The sequence below is a fragment of the Giraffa tippelskirchi genome, chromosome 11 (assembly GCF_054371585.1).
Source record: "Giraffa tippelskirchi isolate mGirTip1 chromosome 11, T2T-mGirTip1v1.2.pri, whole genome shotgun sequence".
NCBI classification, from domain to species: Eukaryota; Metazoa; Chordata; class Mammalia; order Artiodactyla; family Giraffidae; genus Giraffa; species Giraffa tippelskirchi.
Window position 1 is genome coordinate 125,260,634 of NC_137285.1, and position 17,255 is coordinate 125,277,888.

The 17,255-nt window shown below is 44.0% G+C and overlaps 1 protein-coding gene and 1 long non-coding RNA gene across 2 annotated transcripts in view; one reads left to right on the top strand and one right to left on the bottom strand.

Annotated features, from left to right (window-relative positions):
* Positions 1–17,255, top strand: part of POLD3 (DNA polymerase delta 3, accessory subunit) — an 83,050-nt gene that overhangs the window by 14,659 nt on the left and 51,136 nt on the right. The gene's annotated exons all lie outside the window — the stretch shown is intronic.
* On the bottom strand, positions 1,635–14,467 carry LOC145525809 (uncharacterized). Its single transcript, XR_014068422.1, has 4 exons — positions 14,281–14,467; positions 6,929–7,099; positions 3,245–3,878; positions 1,635–3,073 (listed from the first exon to the last, which is right to left on the bottom strand). It is a non-coding gene; the product is annotated as an uncharacterized LOC145525809 (long non-coding RNA).

Below are 17,255 nucleotides of genomic sequence, written 5' to 3' on the forward strand. Positions count from 1 at the left end.
CTAAGAAGGTGTTGTGTCATTGCATTTAGGGCCCACCCTAATAATCCAAGATAATCTTCCTGTAACATGGTCTTTACGTATTTGTGCAAAGGCCTTGTTTCTACATAAGGTAGTAACACAGGTTTCAAAGATTAGGACCTGATATCTTCAGAAGCAGATGTTCTTGTGAGAGGTTGTAATTGTGGATGATAGGAGATGGGATACAGTCAGATATTGTTCAAGTCAGCCCTGTCCATTCAGTAGAGAGGACAGATGACTGTAAGCCAATGTTTCATACCCTGGCAAGGTTTCAGATAGGAGCTGAGCTAGACTGTGTAGATCCTGGAGGATGACAGAAGATGAGAAATATTCAGACAAGCCATGAAAAGGGCCTTGAGGCTGGACCAGTGGCATAAGTAAAGAAAAGCAGAACTACTTTTTTCTGGTGTGCTCGTGACTTCCAAAATACACTCCTAGCATTTTAGACATAGCACTACAAGCACAGAATTGGAATGGGGGGATTAATCCACTCTTTCAGTCTGATCACCCAGCTCCAAGCACTATTTGATATATTATAGGAGTACCTAATAGAACTCCATCCAAAATTTTATTTTGTAGATCAGTTTTAATTTTTAATTTTTTCTTCATTTCCTCTACCATGATTAATGTCTTTTTGAGCCAATTATCAAGTTTGCTTGCCCTGTTAGTAGCCAGAGGGCTTTTCTCCCTCTTTTTAAATAAATGAGGTAGATATGAAATGTCATAGCATTCAGTCGCATCACTTCATGGCAAATAGGAGGGGGAAAAGTAGAAGCAGTGACAGATTTTATTTTTTTGGGATCCAAAATCACTGCGAGTGATGACTTCAGCCATGAAATTAGAAGATGCTTGCTTCTTGGAAGAAAAGCTATGACAAACCTAGACAGTGTATTAAAAAGCAGAGACATCACTTTGCTGACAAAGGTCCATATAATCAAAGCTATGGTTTTTCCAGTAGTCATGTGAGAGTTGGACCATAAAGAAGGTTGGATACCAAAGAATTGATGTTTTCAAATTGTGGTGCTGGAGAAGACTCTTGAGAGTCCCTTGGACCACAAGAAGATCAAACCAGCCAATCATAAAGGAAATCAACCCTGAATATTTATTGAAAGGACTTTTACTAAAGTTGAAGCTCCAATACCTTGACCACCTGATGCGAAGAGCTGACTCATTGGAAAAGACCCTGATGCTGGGAAAGTTTGAAGGCAAAAGAAGAGGGTAGTAGAGGATGAGATGGTTAGATAACATCACAGACTCAATGGACATGAATTTGAGCAAATTCTCAGAGATCATGGAGGACAGAGGAGCCTAGTGTGCTGCAGTCCATGGGGTCACAAAGAGTTGGACATGACTTAGTGGCTGGACAACAACAATAAAATACAAAAAAACTCAGCTCATTTCCTTTGAGAAACCTCCCTACTCTTGTATCACGAACCAACAAAGCAGTTCAATGCACCAAGCCAATTTCATTTCAGAACAAAACTTGGTACATTACTCGAGTATTGACCTTTTGCTTTGTTATCTTATTGAAACCATGCACCTCAGATTGGGGCTTGAACCCATGAGCTGAGACTTGAACCCAGCCAAAACCCACAGTCTTCCAACTGAGATCACACTCATGGTTTCAGAATTTAATGAAGCTCAGGTTTTTGATGTCTCGTTGCAGAAAGAATGCAATGAGAGACAAAGAAGTCAATTTATTTAGAGAGAAGCATTCTCCATAGACAGAGTATGGGCCATCTGAGAAGGTGACAGGGCACTGAAATATGGTGTGGTTAGCTTTTATGGGCTGGGTAATTTCATAGGCTAATAAATGGGAGGATTGTTCCAACTCTTTTGGGGATGGGGCAGAGATTTCCAGGAATTGGGCCACTGCCCACTTTTTGGTCTTTGATGATCGGCCTTGGAACTGCCATGGCACCTGTGGATGTGTCACAGCTTGGTGATGTGTTACAGTGAGCATATACTGAGGCTCAAAGTCTAGTGGAAGTTGACCTGTCTGCCATCTTGGATCCATTTGGTTCTAACCAGTTTATGTTGTGTCCTTGGGTTATGTTATTCTTTCAAAGGTTGTGCCCAGCCCCTTCCCTCCTGTTTCATTATTAGTTAATTATTCTTACAGTTATGACTTCGTCAGGAGTTAAAGTGATATTTTATCTTTCTTCTGGATCTCCATTGTAGAACTTAGCCCATGTCGGCCCTTAATAAATCTAATTGACATTTGATACCTAGATTCAGCAAAAGTATCCAACTCTTTAATGTCAAGGTGCAGTTTTAATGTAGATGTAATAGCAGTAATAAACCCTAAGCTTAGCCTGAGTCATCTAACATTCTTGAAAACCCAGTTTTAGTTTATTAATCTTCAAAAAAGAATAGCCATGTTTCATTTTGTTCGTAGAATAGGCAAAATTATACAATGCTAGAATTGTGAGGAATTTTAGGGATATGGAGCCTAAAATTCTTATTTTAAAAGAGGAAACAGGACCCAAAGAAATAAAGTGACCTGCTGGTGATCTGACCTAGAGGAAGCTGTAGGCAGCTGCTCCAGTTTATAAAACTCTGGCTTATAAGGCGAGCCCAAACATCTCTGGGTAGGCTTCCCTGGTGGCTCAGAGGTAAAGAATCCACCTGTGATGCTGAAGACACAGGAGATGCAGGTTCAATCCCTGGGTCCAGAAGATCTCCTGGAGGAGAGCATGGCAAGCCAATCCAGTATTCTTGCCTGGAGAATCTCATGAACAGAGGAGCCTGGCAGGTTACAATCCAGAGAGTCAGACACGCCTGGAGCGACTGAGCATACATGCGTGTACAAACATCTTTGGATACCAAAACACTGCAGGAAGTTGAACAAGGTAGGAAAATTTGTGTGTGTGTATTAGAGCCCTTCTAGGACAGTGAATTCCAGTCCTTGTAAAGACACTTTTGATTAATTTAAGATAAGGATGAATAACAACGAATGCTCACTCAACAGCTTCCTGAGGAGTCTGGATTGGACCGACAAGGGCTTTTGTTTTGTGGAAAGGAGTAAGCAAATTTGACTCACAGCTGGATCGCCCTGGAAAATAAAGGTGAGGATTAGCCTACCACCTCCGGTCCTCCTTTCTACACTTCCTCTTACCTAATTGTAGAACAATAGTTAAAGAAAGCCGGTTTGAAGAAGTTGTGGCAATCTCTTAGCTGCCAATCTACCCTTCCAAACCCTGAGATGGGCAGCAAGTCTGCAAACCTCATTTCTCCTTTGCCAGCCTGGTCCTCTGTGAAGCTCTCCCTGCAGGGGGCACTGGAGGAAGACTGGAACACTGCAGAAGGGAGACAGGACTTGTTCCTTTCAGTCTATTTCTTGTTCCTGTCAGTGTCTCCCTGGCAAAGTCATTGACCTTGACAGCAGCAGTTGGTGCCAGTTTCCAGAGTTGAGGGTTGCTGGGGAAGGTGTCCTCTCAGAACACATCTAAACTCCAAACTTCTAGATTTTGATGACTCTTCTCTGTATTCCCCCATGCCTGGGGAGGTAACTTCTAATGCAGTCATTATTTTCTTTATTTACTTCTTTATTTTGGCTGTGCTGAGTCTTTGCTGCTGCACGCAGGCTTCCTCTAGTTGCGGTGCACAGGCTTCTCATCATGGTGACTTCTCTTGTTGCAGATCCCGGGCTCAGTAGTTGTGGTGAGTGGTTTCAGTAGCTCCACAGTTTGTGGGGAATTTTAGCTCACCTATCAGGGATTGATCCCGTGTCCCCTGCATTAGGAGGCAGATTCTTAACCACCAGGGAAGTCCCAGTCATTCTCTCTTTTCTCGCCTTTTTCTCTACTTTCAGTCTTCCAACTCCCAATTTAACGAAGTCTCTGAAGGAGTTCTTGGGCCTAGGAAAGAAAACAATGGTCTCAAAGGCCCTTGCTGAATCATCTAACTTCGGGGAAAATCAAACTGAACTTTAAGTCCCGCCCTGATGCTCTGGGCCAGTTACAGCTACGTGGGACTTATCACCCCCTGCCCTAAAACTCCCACCCCCTGTTCAACCACAAATGCCATCTCAACTAAAGATTACCCAAAACCTCCCACCTGACTAAAGTTCCCTTATCACTTCCACAAACCCCCCGTTAAATATGAAGCCTCCCTGATCCCTCTTGCGCTCAGCCTGCGTTAGGCCTACTGTCGCCCCTCCTTGCCTGAATAAAGGTAACCTACCTCTGTTGCCTGATGAACTATGGACAGAGGTTCGTGACATTGTACAGGAGACAGGGATCAAGACCATCCCATGGGAAAGAAATGCAAAAAAGCAAAATGGCTGTCTGAGGAGGCCTTACAGATAGCTGGGAAGAGAAGAGAAGCGAAAAGCAAAGGAGAAAGGGAAAGATATTCCCATCTGAATGCAGAGTTCCAAAGAATAGCAAGGAGAGATAAGAAAGCTTTCCTCAGCGATCAATGCAAAGAAATAGAGGAAAACAACAGATTGGGAAAGACTAGAGATCTCTTCAAGAAAATTAGAGATACCAAGGGAACATTCCATGCAAAGATGGGCTCGATAAAGGACAGAAATGGTATAGACCTAACAGAAGCAGAAGATATTAAGAAGAGGTGGCAAGAATACACAGAAGAACTGTACAAAAAAGATCTTCATGACCCAGATAATCACGATGGTGTGATCACTCACCTAGAGCCAGACATCCTGGAATGTGAAGTCAAGTGGGCCTTAGAAAGCGTCACTATGAACAAAGCTAGTGGAGGTGATGGAATTCCAGCTGAGCTGTTTCAAATCCTAAAAGATGATGCTGTGAAAGTGCTGCACTCGATATGCCAGCAAATTTGGAAAACTCAGCAGTGCCCACAGGACTGGAAAAGGTCAGTTTTCATCCAAATCCCAAAGAAAAGCAATGCCAAAGAATGCTCAAACTACCGCACAATTGCACTCATCTCACATGCTAGTAAAGAAATGCTCAAAATTCTCCAAGCCAGGCTTCAGCAATACGTGAACCGTGAACTTCCAGATGTTCAAGCTGGTTTTAGAAAAGGCAAAGGAACCAGAGATCAAATTGCCAATATCTGCTGGATCATCGAAAAAGCAGGAGAGTTCCAGAAAAACATCTATTTCTGCTTTATTTACTATGCCAAAGCCTTTGACTGTGTGGATCACAATAAACTGTGGAAAATTCTGAAAGAGATGGAAATACCAGACCATCTGACCTGTCTCTTGAGAAACCTGTATGCAGGTCAGGAAGCAACAGTTAGAACTGGACATGGAACAACAGACTGGTTCCAAATAGGAAAAGGAATACGTCAAGGCTGTATGTTGTCACCCTGCTTATTTAACTTATATGCAGAGTACATCATGAGAAACGCTGGGCTGGAAGAAACACAAGCTGGACTCAAGATTGCTGGGAGAAATATCAATAACCTCAGATATGCAGATGACACCACCCTTATGGCAGAAAGTAAAGAAGAACTAAAGAGCCTCTTGATGAAAGTGAAAGAAGAGAGTGAAAAAGTTGGCTTAAAGCTCAACATTCAGAAAACTAAGATCATGGCATCTGGTCCCATCAGTTCATGTGAAATAGATGGGGAAATGATGGAAACAGTGTCAGACTATTTTTTTGGACTCCAAAATCGCTGCTGATGGTGATTGCAGCCATGAAATAAAAAGACGCTTACTCCTTGGAAGGAAGGTTATGGCCAACCTAGATAGCATATTTAAAAGCAGAGACATCACTTTGCCAAAAAAAGTCCGTCTAGTCAAGGCTATGGTTTTTCCAGTGGTCATGTATGGATGTGAGAGTTGGACGGTGAAGAAAGCTGAGCACTGAAGAATTGATGCTTTTGAACTGTGGTGTTGGAGAAGACTCTTGAGAGTCCCTTGGACTGCAAGGAGATCCAACCAGTCCATCCTAAAGGAGATCAGTCCTGGATGTTCATTGGAAGGACTGATGTTGAAGCTGAAACTCCAGTACTTTGGCCACCTGATGCGAAGAGCTGACTCATTTGAAAAGACCCTAATGCTGGGAAGGATTGGGGGCAGGAGGAGAAGGGGACTACAGAGGATGAGATGGTTGGATGGCATCACTAACTCGATGGACATGGGTTTGGGTAAACTCCGGGAGTTGGTGATGGGCAGGGAGGCCTGGCGTGCTGCAATTCATGGAGTCGCAAAGAGTCGGACACGACTAAGTGACTGAACTGAACTGAACTGAACTGAACCCCTATTATGTGCCAGAAACTGTCTGGATACTGGGAGTCAACAGAGAACATGCTAGATGACTCTGGGGTCCCTTTCTGCCCTCACATTCTCTGATGCTCCCCTCAACTCAGTTTCTATACACCCCAGCTCCCGCTGTAGGCAGTCAGTCCTGGCCTTTTCCATGATCACTTTTTCCACCCAGCAATGTGTAGCCTCCTCTTGCTGAGAACTTTGATGGAACTAGGGGTGAGCTTCCTCTGCAGGCAGCATTGCTGTCTCCCTCTGTTACTGCCCATCTACCTGGTCTGTCTGGCCTGGAAGTACTGCCTGGCCAACGACAATGGAAAGATTTATTTGTAGAGGTCAGGAAGTCCCCCATGACCCCTCTCCATCCACCTTTGGGACAGGAAGCCCCAGGAGGAAAAAACAAAAGATGAAACGCTGGCTGACTTCCCAGCTTCCAAGTGTTCAGCAGTACTTTGGTCTGGAGGATCCTTTCTGCCCAATGGACAGTGACTTCCCTCAGCCACTCCTTCCCTTGTCATTGGGCCCCAAGCCCTCAGTTCCTTTCCAGGGGATCCAGAAGGACTTAGGTGACGTAAAAGAAGTGAAGACTGACTCTCTGGGAAAGGATGCATGTTGTCTTATCCTGAGCTAAGCCTCTGCATCTGGAAGGGAGGGAGGCTGAATTCACAGAGTGGGAAAAATTATTCTCAGTGGTTAAGGAAACAAGTGACTCACCTGCTCTGACCTTCATCTGTGCCTTCCCATGGCCAGGGCAGCTTCAGGGAGGGGGTGGGAATGGAGAGATTTCCAAGCTTCAATTAATGCTTCCTGAGTTACTTGGGGATAATTACTTATGACATCCCTCTTCCATCCATCATTCTTCTTCTGACAGCTTAGCTAACCTGCCTGAAAGAAAATTAATATCAAGAGGATGTAACCTGTGTAGATGCCCAGGGCCTTGTGCTTAGAAGGGCTTTGTGCTTAGAAGGGCCTTGTGCTTGGTTTAATGCTCTGCTCTTACCATCTTGAAATTCTTGATAATTTCTGAACAAAAGGCCCACATTTTCTTTTTCACCCTGGGACCCACAAATTGCATACCTGATCCCGATGTAGGTGTCTAATGCATTAGTTTCTAAGTCAGGTACTTGACATAATTCCTTCCATTCCAGTCTCTATGCTGAGTTAGGGACTGTTAGCTCTTTGTCACCACTGATGAAATTCAGGGTTAGGTAAGTAACTTGCTTAAGGTCAAAGAGCAAGTACAGGGTGCAGTTAAGATCCAAGCCCAAGTGTAACTCCAGCATTAGTGTTCATTCCTGTCCACAGTGTTGTCTCACGAAGAGAAATGCTTTTATGTCCCACTTTATGGGGGAGCTGAGTCTGGAAAAGCCAGTTCAGGAGAGTCAGGCAGGGATGGGTGAAGGGCTTTCACCAGATCTGGAATTGCATGTAAGCCCTGAGGTTATCTTTTTTGAGAATGACCTGTATACACACCCACATTCTCACTCATAGTCATGCAAACACACTTGCACACATTCACATCTACCCCCATACACAACCTAGCCAGACATGCCTTCAGAAGCAATTCACTGGGGAAAAACAAGATACAAGGGTACACTCCCCCCAGCGGTTCAATAACTAACTTTTAAACTGGATCCAGTCTGAAGCTTATATTTTCTAAATTCTTCCCTTGATATATATATTTTTTCATTTCTAGCATTTACAATTTTATCATATCAAGCTGCTTTTATTTCATATCTACCTATTTTTGTTCTGCAATCCCTTATATTTTGTAAATGAAACATTTTCTTCTTTTGTCAGTTTGAGGATATTCAGTTCAGTTCAGTCGCTCAGTTGTGTCTGACTCTTTGGGACCCCATGGACTGCAGCATGCCAGGCTTCCCTGTCCATCACCAACTCCCAGAGGAGCTTGCTCAAACTCATATCCATTGAGTCGGTGATACCATCCAACCATCTCATCCTCTGTCGTCCCCTTCTCCTCCTGCCTTCAGTCTTTCCCATCATCAGGGTCTTTTCCAAGGAGTCAGTTCTTCCCCTCAGGTGGCCAAAATATTGGAGTTTCAGCTTCAACATCAGTCCTCCCAATGAATATTCAGGACTGATTTCCTTTAGGATGGGCTGGTTGGATCTCCTTGCAGTCCAAGGGACTCTCGAGAGTCTTCTCCAACACCACAGTTCAGAAGCATCAATTCTTTGACGTTCAGCTTTCTTTATAGTTGAACTCTCACATCCATACATGACCACTGGAAAAACCATAGTCTTGACTAGACGGACTTTTGTTGGCAAAGTAATGTCTCTGCTTTTTGATATGCTGTCTAGGTTGGTCATAGCTTTTCTTCCAAGGAGCAAGCATCTTTTAATTTCATGGCTGCAGTCACCATCTGCAGTGATTTTGGAGCCCAAGAAAATAAAGTCTGTCACTGTTTCCATTGTTTCCCCATCTATTTCCCCATCTATGATGTGATGGGACCAGATGCCATGATCTTTGTTTTCTGAATGTTACATTTTAAGCCAGCTTTTTCACTTTCCTCTTTCACTTTCATCAAGAGGCTCTTTAGTTCTTCTTCTGTTTCTGCCATAAGGGTAGTGTCATCTGTGTATCTGAGGTTATTGATGTTTCTCCTGGCAATCTTGATTCCAGCTTGTGCTTCATTCAGCCTAGCATTTCGCATGGTATACTCTGCATAGAAGTTAAATAAGCAGGGTGACAATATACAGCTTTGACGTACTCCTTTCCCAATTTGGAACCAGTCTGTTGTTCCATGGCCGGTTCTAACTGTTGCTTTTTTTGTTCTTTTTTTTTTTTTTTGGTAAATAAGCAATTTAATATCCTCATCCTGAAGAAGCAGTTCAGTTATATGTACTATTATAGTATCATAGGTGTCTACACCAACACCATAGGAATTCTATAGGAAAGTACCTAATCTGGTAACATGATTCCTCTTTGTTTAACGGATAAGAAAACTGAAACTCCGAGAAGGAAGAGACTTATCTAGGGCAAACACTTCACTAGAGGCAGAGTTGGGGCCACATGCCAGCTTCTGGACTCTCAGTTTAACAGCACAGCATGAGACAGAATTGACGGGAGATAAGATGGGGCCTTTTTATACAGTTCATGAAGTTCTCACAGCAAGTATACTAGGGTGGTTTGCATTCCCTCCTCCAGTGGCAGGAAAGCTATGACAAACATAGACAGCGTATTGAAAAGCAGAGAAATTACTCTGCCAACGAAGGTCCATATAATCAAGGCTATGGTCTTCCCAGTGGTCTCAAACAGGTGTGATAGCTGTGCCTTAAAGAAGGCAGACCGCCAAAGAATCCATGTCTTCAAACTGTGGTGTTGGAGAAGATGCGTGAGAGTCTCTTGGACTGCAAGGAGATCAAACCTGTCAATCTAAAGGGAAATCAACCCTGAATACTCATTGGAAGGACTGATGGTGAAGCTGAAGCTTCAGTATTTTGGTCACCTAATGCGAACAGTTGACTCATTTGAAAAGTCCCTGATCCTGGGAAAGATTGAGGGCAGAAGGAGAAGAGGCCATCAGAGGAGGAGATGGCTCAATGGCATCACTGATGCAATGGAGATGAACTTGGGCAAAGTTCAAGATGAAGGACAGGGAGGCCTGGCATGCTGTCATCCATGGGGTGGCAAAGAGTTGGACACAACTGGGCATCTGTACAACAACAAGATGAGGCCACTTCAGATGTATCTGAACAGGAAGGAATCTTGATCTTGAGGTTAACCAGAACTTCTTTCTCTCCTGACCACCCTTCCTCTGTACCCTGAGCAAAACTTACCCATTAGCATCTAAGAAATGGTCTGCTTCTGACACTGGCTGGACACAGAATCCTTCCACCTCTGTATAGCTATTTATGTTGCATGCTCAGTTGCTCAGTCATGTCTGACTCTTTGTGACCCCATGAACTGTAGCTTGCCAGGCTCCTCTGTCCATGGGATTTTTCAGGCAAGAATGCTGGAGTGAGTTGCCATGCCCTCCTCCAGAGGACCTTCCCACCCCAGGGCTCAAACATGTATCTCCTGTGTCTCCTGTATTGGCAAGCAAATTCTTTACCACTGAGCCACCTGGAAAGCCCTATACATATTTATAGTAAGACCCAAAACACCTGCTTTAAGAGGATAAGCAGTTTGGATTAGGAAGGTTGACTAGCTCTTTCATTCAAACAAAAGACAAATGCAAAATATAAACAGGATGAAGCATGAGGGTTTAATTACCCTATACAACAGGAGACTTTCTAAGAAGTAAAAAACAAAGTACTGTGATCTGCCAGGAACTGCTCTGTAGGAGCAGATGACCTGGGGTTGGGCCCAGTTTATGACCTTCTCTAAACAGTTTCCCAGCACCAGCCACTGAGACCAAACTGGGCTAGAGTCATATGGTTAAAAGAGCAGGTTTTGATACCCTCTGTCTTTCATTCTAAAGACTTCTCTTTTCATTTTTCCTCTTTGATAGCTCTGATTACAATTTTTTTCTTTCTTTACTTTCTTTTTTTTTTTTCTTACTTTTTGACAGTGCCCCCTCAGCACGTGGGATCTTAGTGCCCCAAACTGAGATTGAACTTGTAACCCCTTTCATTGGAAGCTCAGATTCTATCTTTTTTTTTTTTACAGTATTGTATTTGTTTTGCCATACATTGACATGAATCCACCATGGGTGTACATGTTTTCCCCTTCCACCTCCAGAACCCCCCTTCCACCTCCCTCCCCATCCCATCCCTCCGGGTCATCCCGGTGCACCAGCCCCGAGCACCCTGTATCATGCATTGAACCTGGACTGGCGATTTGTTTCACATATGATAATTTACATGGGAAGCTCAGATTCTTAACCACTGGACCACCAGGGAAGTTCATGGGCTCAAATTTTGACTCTGTCACTTATTAAATGTGATTCTGGGCATGTTGCATAATCTTGCTAAGCCCTATTTTTCTTATCTACAAAATGGACCTGATACTCAAAACTATGTTCAGATCTCAGGGGATTCCCAGGATGTGTGCGTTTCAGGGGAGTCCCAGGCAAACTGGGAAGATGATCACCTTAGGCTATTAGAAAGATAGTTTTAGTAAAGCATTTATTATGGTGGCTGGGACACAGTAATTGCTCTAAAAATAATTATTATCCTTTCTTCTTACTTGAAACATTTAAAAAGCACCTCTGTCGAACACACTGTGTGCTTGGCCCTATTAGAGTAAATTATGAACATTTGTAGAGCTCACTTTTTAGTTTACAATGTATTTTTGTACCTATTATTTCATTTAATCTTTATAGTAGCCCTATGAAGGCGGTAAGGGGGCTTCACAGGGCTCAGTGGTAAAGAATCCACCTGCAATGCAGTAGATACAAGAGACATGGGTTTGATTCCTGGATCAGGAAGATCCTCTGGAGGAGGAAGTGGCAACCCACTCTAGTATTCCTGCCAGGATAATCCCATGGACAGAGGAGCCTGGTGGGCTATAGTCCATGGGGTTTCAGAGAGTCAGACATGCCAGATAGTAACAACAATGAAGGAGGTAAAACTCAATATCCCCATTTTACAGAAAAGACGGCTGGAGCTCAGAAAGATGAGTGACTTGTTCAAGGTCACTCAGTGAATAGGTTGCTGTAGACTGATTGTCCCCCTACCCCTGCCATTCATATGTTAAAATTCTAATCCCAGCTGTGATATTATTTGGAAGGGGGGCCTTTGGGAAGTAATTGAGTTTAAATGAGCCAGCATAGAGCAGAGGTCATTATAAAGGGTTGGTGCCCTTATCAGGAGAGACCAGAGCTCTCTTTCTGTGTCTGTCTGCCATGTGAGGATTCCTCAGGAAGGTGACACTCTGCAAACCAGGAAGAAGACTCTCACCAGGAACTGAATCAGCTGGCGACCTGATTTTAGACTTCTCAGCTTTCAGAACCATGAGGAGTAGATTTCCGCTGTTTAAGTCCATGGATTTTGTTATGTAGGTCAAGAAGAAACAGAACCACACATGAAATGATGGACTGGTCCAAAATTGGGAAAGGAGTACATCAAGGCTATATATTGTCACCTTGCTTATTTAACTTATATGCAGAGTACCTCTGTGAAATGCCAGGCTGGATGAAACACAAGCTGGAGTCAAGATTGCCGGGAGAAATATCAATAACCTCAGATATGCAGATGACACCATCCTTATGGCAGAAAGTGAAGAGGAACTGAAGAGCCTCTTGACGAAGGTGAAAGAGGAGAGTGAAAAAGCCGACTTAAAATGCAACATTCAAAAAACAAAGATCATGGCATCCGTTCTTATCACTTTATGGCTAATAGATGGGAAAAATCACTTCATGGGAAAAAATGGAAACAGTGACAAATCTTATCTTCTTGAACTCCAAAATCACTGCAGATGGTGACTGTAGCCAAGAAATTAAAAGCTGCTTGCTCCTTGGAAGAAAAGTTATGACCAACCTAGGTAGCATATTAAAAAGCAGAGACATCACTTTGCTGACATAGGTCCATATAGTCAAAGCTATGGTTTTTTCAGCAGTCGCATACAGATATGACAGCTGGACGATAGAAAAGGCTGAGTGCCGAAGAATTGATGCTTTTGTATTGTGGTGTTGGAGAAGACTCTTGAGAGTCCCTCAAGGAGATCAGATCAGTCAGTCCTAAAGAAAATCAATCCTGAATATTCATTGGAAGGACTGATGCTGAAGCTGAAGCTCCAATAGTTTGGCCACCTGATGCAAAGAGCTGACTCATTGGAAAAGACCCTGATGATGGGAAAGATTAAGGACAGGAAGCGAAGGAGGTGACAGAGGACGAAATGGTTAGATGGCATTACCAACTCAATGGACATGAGTTTGAGCAGACTCCAGGAGATAGTGAAGGACAGGGAAGCCTGGCGTGCTGCAGTCCATGGGGTTGCAAAGAGTCAGACACACCTGAGCGGCTGAACAACACAGTTTTGTTATGAAAGGTGAAGAACCAGGCTCGAAACTTTATCCCAGGATCAACTCCCAAATTTACCATATAGAACTGGTCCAGTGAACACATTGACTGTCCCTATACCATCAAGTACCATCAAGTACCATCAAGATGACCAATCCAAGATCCTGGACTCTGCCACTACAGCTGCTATTGCTGTTGCCAGCCATGGCTAACACTGATTCTGTACACTCCTGCTTCTTTACCTCACAAGCTTCCAAAGCCCAGGGCAGATATATCTAATTGGCAGGGCATTCGTCATGTGCTGTGTCTTAGTTGTAGGGAATGCTGGGAAAGTGAGTTAAAAAGCCAGTTCTGTCTGTGTCATAAGATGAGAAACTCTCCAAACATGAAAAGGTCCTCAGAGCTGACACAGGTTTGAACTTCATGTGCCCAATTATACACAGATGTTTTTCAATAGTAATCTACAGGTACAGCACCATCTGTGTTTGGTTGAATCTGTGGATGTGAAACTGGATGGGAAGGAACCGTGGATAAGAAGGAATCATGAATATGGAGGGCCAACCATAAAGTTATACTTGGATTTCTGACTGTGCAGGCTTGGCACTCCTAACTCTTGCATTGTTCAAAGGTCAACTGTACAACTGTTCGCTCTCTCATACCTTCTCCATTCTCTCTGCACCTCTAGGCCATACACCTCCAAGCTTCAAATTTTATTTTGTCTCATTATACTTTACTAAAAGTGTCCCTAGTCTTATGAATTAGTCCAGAGTGAAGTCCAAAGTCCTTCAAGAATGTATACTTTTACACAAATGTGTTAATCTGGGTTCTCCAAGAAGCAAAGCCAAGCAAGCACTAGGCATGCAAGATTTTACAAAAATGGGAAGGGAGAGTATGGCTGAATCATGAATCCTCCATTCAAGTCTGACCCTGAGTGAGCAGAAGGGAGGTGTGGGTTGAGTGAACCCTCAAGTGTCCTAGATGGCCATCTGGTCTAAGAAAGCTTGTGTTATCCTGAAGCCAAAGATGGCTGTCAGAAGTCAGAGGAATCCCTTGCTTCTTAGGAATACACCTGCCTTAGTCTCCCTGCCGTGCCCTGTCCTCCATTGAGAACAGCTCATGCAAGGTGATGTCTCAGCACAAACCTGGATCCTGGACTCTAAAGAGTACCATTTGGGTACCATCTGCCTTTGGTCTATTACACTCCTCTAGTTGGAGGACTGCAAGCCACTTTTTCATGGCTGCAGAACAAGCTCTTCTCTCTGCCTCCATTGCCTCCTTCCCAGCATTTTCTTTTTGGCCAACTCCTCTTGATCTTTTAAAAGAGGTCTCAACTCTTCTCTATGAAGTCCTCCTTGAAATCCCCAGTCACAATGCTCCCATAGTGCCCTCCATCCATCAGTTTCCTAGCAACCATCCCACTCTTCACAACTGTCTGTTTCGATTCCTGTCTCCTCTCCAGATAGGGCTCCTCTAAATTGCAAATCATTTCTGTATCTCCAGCACTGATGAAATAAGTGTTGGGGTAGGAGGGAGTGAGTGTGTAGATGGGGCAGATGGGTGCATGGGTTTATCCTGAAGGTCATCAGGGTCCTTCTCTCTATTAAACAGTTCATTTTTCTTTTGAGACTGAGACTCAGTGCAGCACTCAGGATCTTTTCGTTTTGACATGTGGGATCTAGTTCTCTGACGACTCAGGCCCCCTGCATTGGGAGCACAGAGTCTTAGCTTCTGGACCACTGGGGAAGTCCCCCTTAGGCAGTTCTGCAAGGATAAGGTAAACTAAATTTTTCCTAACCCATTATCTCATATCTAGGGCTTCTCTGGTGACTCAGATGGTAAAGAATCTCCCTGAAATGTAGGAGACCTGTGTTCAATCCCTGGGTTGGAAAGATCCCCTGAAGAAGTGAATGGCTACCCACTCCTGTATCCTTGCCTGGAGAATCCCATGGATAGAGTGGAACCTCGCAGGCTACAGTCCATGGGGTCACAAAGAGTCAGACACAACTGAGTGACTCACACGTATCTCATATCCGTTTCTGTCCCTCTCATGGCCACTGCTACCACCCTGGGCTAGATCGTCTTTTGCCATCTAACGATGAGATCATGGCAGTGGCATCTGACCTCTTTACCTCATTCTCTCCTCCAGTTCACCTTCTACACAGCATCAAAACAAAGTTTTGAAAATAAAAAATATCCTTTAGAAGCTCTCTGTTGAAAAGAGGGAATACCAAACTGTTTGGTCTGATCTGGTCCCAGTGACTTCTCCACTTGCTCTTGCTGTGCCCTGAGTCACCCCAAACTTTCAGCCTAGCATTGTTCCTGGTTTCCCCCTGTGTTTGGTGTACAAGGCCCCTTTATACTCCCTTCCACCTAGTAAGGCATCAACCCACCTCTTAAGATTTTCCTTGAGGTCATCTCCTCTGTGAAGTCTCTCTAACCTTCTCCCCAAGGACAGCTGACCAGTCTCTCCTGTGCACCCCTGTTTCACTCCTTGTACTTTTAGCCTGTGACCCATAACACTCCATCTTTTTTCTCCTGCTCACAGTGATCATCTTGAGGTCCAGGTCAGTGTTTTATTTGTTTCTGATTCCATGAGACTTAGCATGGAGCTAACAAAGAGTTTTTAGGTTCTTAATAAATTCTCACAGTGATTGCAGGCATACATGACTGAATGAGCATTTAAAAGACAAGTTAATCTGGAATATCAGAATTGTTTATTTGGCTGCGCCCTGCAGCATGCAGAATCTTAGTTTCCCTGCCAAAGATCAAACCCAAGTGCCCTGCAGTGGAAGCAAGGACTCTCAGCTGCTGAACTGCCAGGAAAGTCCCTTGGAATATTTGCATATTAACTGAGGTGGCTTCAAGAGAACAGTTACCCACTTCAGTATTCTGGCCTGGAGAATTCCATGGTTTGCATAGTCCATGGGGTCACAAAGAGTCGGACATGACTGAGTGACTTTCACTTTCACACCTATCTCCCAGGCGGCACTAGTAGCAAAGGACCCTCTTGCCGATGTAGGAGATGTAAGAGACACAGGTTCGATCCCTGGGTTGGGAAGATTCCCTGGAGAAGGGCATGGAAACCCACTCCAGTATTCTTGCCTGGAGAATCCCATGGACAGAGGTACCTGGAGGGCCACGGTCCATAGGGTCTCAAAGAGTCTGACACAACTTAAGTGACTTAGCAAGCATACATATGTACAGAGGCCAAGATGTTCATTTTTGTTTGGTTTGCTCATTTGCCCAACATTGAAACCCTTTTCTTGTATTTGGAGAGTTGTCTACCATATGAATCTTGGAAGGGGCAGACCTTATCTCCTATTATAGAAGTGATGAAGGCCAGATATTTGCTTTCCCAGTCCCTTCTTACAGCTAGGGTATGCACATATGATCCAGACTCAATCAATCAGGTACATTATCCCAGAACTTAGAATAAGACATTTGTATTCCAAGTAAGCAGGGACAATGGAGAATTCATTTTGGTAGTGGTGGGGGCAGTAGTTGTAACATCTAGGTTTGGGGGCAGCAAGATCAACAGTCAATAGTGGCCTCTGGGTCCAATATTCAGAGCAAGGGTATGGGTGGCAGAGCTGTTCTTATTGAATTGCATCTGTAGCATGATCTGGGCTGAGGCTGTACCTGCCTTGGCTCCCTTTGTTTCTGCCAGTGTTTTAACAGCTTTGTTGTTGTTGTTGTTCAATTGCCCAGTTGTGTCTGACTCTTCACCACCCCATGGACTACAGCATGCCAGACCTCCCTGTCCCTCATTATCTCCCAGAGTTTGCCCACGTTCATGTCCATTGCATTGGTGATGCCACCCAGCAATTTCATCCTCTGTTGCCCTCCTCTCCTTCTGCCTTCAATCTTTGCCAGCATCAGAGTCTTTTCCAATTTAACTGCTTTATTGAAATATAATTCACCCATTTACATTATACAGTTCACATTTTAGTATATGCATGTGTGCGTGCTTAGTTGCTTTAGTTGTGTCAGACTCTTTGTGACCACAGGGACTGTAGCCACCAGGCTCCTCTGTTCATGGAATTTTCCAGGCAAGAATACTGGGGCAGACTGCCATTCTCTTCTCTAGGGGATCTTCCTGACCAGGGATCCAACCATT